The sequence below is a fragment of the Chelmon rostratus genome, chromosome 11, assembly GCF_017976325.1.
Source record: "Chelmon rostratus isolate fCheRos1 chromosome 11, fCheRos1.pri, whole genome shotgun sequence".
Classification (NCBI taxonomy): domain Eukaryota; kingdom Metazoa; phylum Chordata; class Actinopteri; order Chaetodontiformes; family Chaetodontidae; genus Chelmon; species Chelmon rostratus.
In genome coordinates, this window is record NC_055668.1 from 18,881,750 (window position 1) to 18,884,935 (window position 3,186).

A 3,186-nucleotide genomic window follows, 5' to 3' on the forward strand; every position below is an offset into this window, starting at 1 on the left:
GCGCTCCGTGTTGAAGAATGTGGCCGCGTGTGATGTGGTGACTGCACTGACGACCCTCGCGCGGCACAGCGAGCCTGCACGGAGCAGAGACGACAGCGTGAAGATGAATTGTTCGCTCCCTTTCTCCCTTCCTCCCTAGGATGCTTCCTCTCTTCTTTCCTTCCTCTCCTCTTCCCTATACTTCCATTCCTCCCCTTCGTTCACATTTGTTTTTTCCTTCATTTTAAAAAATCCATTGTCTCCTTCACTTTTTGTGCTTCCTTCATTCCTTCCTCCCTTGTCCCCTACACTTCCATCCCACTCATCTTTGTTCATTCCTGCTTCCCTTCCTCACTTCCTTTTTTTGCTCCCATCCGTCCCATCCAGCTTCTTTTCTTGATCATTTCCTTCCTTCCTTCTCTCTTCCCCTTTCTTCTTTCCCTTTCCCTTCTGTCTATCTTTCTTGTCTCTTTCCTTCCTTCTCTTCCTTCTCTGTACATAAGGGGTAGCCCTTCTCTCTCATCTATGTTCATCCATTCTTTCATCCCTTTTTCCTTCCTTTCTTCCTCCTTTCCTAGACTTTCAGCTCCCTTCACTTGCATTTATTCATTCCTTCTTTACCTTTAATTCCATCTTTCCTTCTTCACCTCTTGTCTCCCTTCTCCTCTCTGCTTCTATTCACCACTTTCCTTATCTTTGCTCATCACATCCTTCTTTTCTTTCTTTTCTCATCTTATTGCATTTCCTTCATCATTCCTTCCTTGTTCTTTACCTCATTTCCTTCTTCCTGCCTTTCCCTCCTCCCTTCTTTCCTTCAGTTCTTCATCCTGATTGGTGTTTTATTGTATTTTGATGTTGTTGTTATTGTCACACACACAGAGAGAGAGAGATACACTTGCACCATCAGCTTCTCCCATAAGTGGCAATGTGCTGGAAGCAAACTATGCCTCACTGCATTTTCTATTCGGTGAAACAACCAATGATGCAATAATAGGACACAGGAATGTAAAATCTGTTGGATGATAAGACGCCATGACAACAGCAAATACGGAGTAAGACCTGATGACAGTAATGGGTGATGACGAGGAGTCCAGGGATTATCTGTCAGCGTCAAATTGTCCATGCGTGTACCACTAGCACTTTGATGAGTCTCCCCACTTCTGATTTCAGTTTTCTGTGCTGTGCTCTAATCAGTGAAGCCAAGCAGGGGAATGTAGCACAGTGTAATTCAATAGGGATTGATTTTAATCAAGATAATGTCCCTGCTTGTCTCATTACAGTTTCAGAGAGGCACGAAATGGGCAAAGATCATTTACTGAACGTGCTGGAGGCCCGCTTGGAGTGAAACCATTCAACATGAGCGTAACTAGCACTCAAAGTCGTTGCTGTAAGCTTGTTTTTGCAGCCAGTTTAATCAACAAAATCCACACAAGTAAAAACTCTTGCCAGCTAATTGTATTAGTGAGTTTGTTGTATAAATCTAAGGAGCGGCGAGCTTTCCTGTTGCTGATGAAAAGATAGGATTGTATCACTTTAAGTGTTTTCTTGAAATACCCAATAGCTCGTTTTTAACTTGGATGTGAACACTGTTGCTTATATGAGTAAATTTACTTCTGCAGCTTATGCTTGAGCATCCTTTTGAATAAGGCCAATTTCCATCTTGGCTGTGTTTTGTTCTGATAGGTGTGCGATTCATTGATGCGAGACCGAGCAGGCTCTGCAGTCCTTATGAACATAAACAGGGCACAGAGCGTCGTTAAATTTGGAGGATAGATTCAGATTTTACAAGTCTATCTTAATGCAGGAGGGAATTCTGTAGCAGGAAGGCTGTAACTTCAGAAGATATTCACTTCCTTTATCTAACTTTGGCTGCTGAGGGCTCACATTAGCTTTAATTTATGTTTTAGGATGCAGGACTGTGGATTTTGTCCCCCATCTCTTAATATAGCAGGGCTGCAGTTGCTTTTGAGGAGGTAACTGCAGCCCTGCAGCCATGTCTTCAGTGATGTTTCAGGGAATTTGGGGGTTTTAGTAGCCAGAGGGGAGTTTACAGCCTGCAGTTACAAGTTTCAGTGTTTTTAGACCCAGCATTTTTCCACCAGGATTTAATTCCTGGCAGTTGTGCAGAAGGCCTTGAAATAGCATTTAGATCTTCATGTTGGGAAATAAATGGGAACACTTTACAAGTCAGCTACCCATATAATCTCATACTAATTAGGAAAAATGAAAAAAGTTCTGGGGCCGTTCCAAAGATTTATCTGTCATATTTTCAGTATGTGCAGTGAAATGTGGGGGCGGCATCATCTACAGGATGTGCTCAAAGGATCTTGTGCAATAATAATAAGCAGAATAGGAATAATGAGAATACAATAATAAAGAATAGAAAAAAAGTTTGAAAGACTGAATTTCAAAGTGCAAATTGTCTGTGTATTTGTTAGCTGTATTGATCTAATAAGCAGTTTTTAGAGCTGCTTCATTTAGTTAAAACTTGAAATAAATGAATAGCAAATAATGAAAACTAAAGAGATGTCATTATTTTAAATCCTGGACGCAGCTCTGCTTCACTACAACAAGGAGGAATGTTTACAGCAACCAGTAACTCTTTTAACGTGCTGGTGGGAGTACTGTTTTAACACACACTTGAAAAAATCCATGCCAGTCTTCTAAAGGGAGGTTTAAAGGTTTTGTTGCACAAAGAACATGATAAACAACCTTTCAACCAAAGATAAGTGGCTTCGATTAAAAACTAATTTCTTCCTATGCTGCGATGTATGAATAAACAGTTACACACTCGCTCCCGCAGAGATTCATCACCAAGTGCTTTGAAGAGAGAAGCTGTTCATGTTAGATGCTTTTTTACTCTCAGTAAACTCTTTCTAATACCATTGTTATTTCCTCTCCCACCACAGGCGTGTGTCTCGGGTGAATGGGCTGGAGGTACGGGCTTTGTCCTGTTGCCATGGTGAGGATGAACTACATCCTCACTATGGCAATTACATTTCACAGAGGCATCACCATCACAGCTCCACAGGTGAACTGTGTGACTATCTGTGTTCCCATGACAGTTTTTTAACACTACAGTCGCAGCATATTGGATGCGATTCCTTTATTGACTGTGACAACAAGATTCATAGCACTTCAGCTGCCTGCACAAAGAGGTGTAGAATCACAGTGATTTTTATTATAGCTTCATTTTAGCTTTATAAC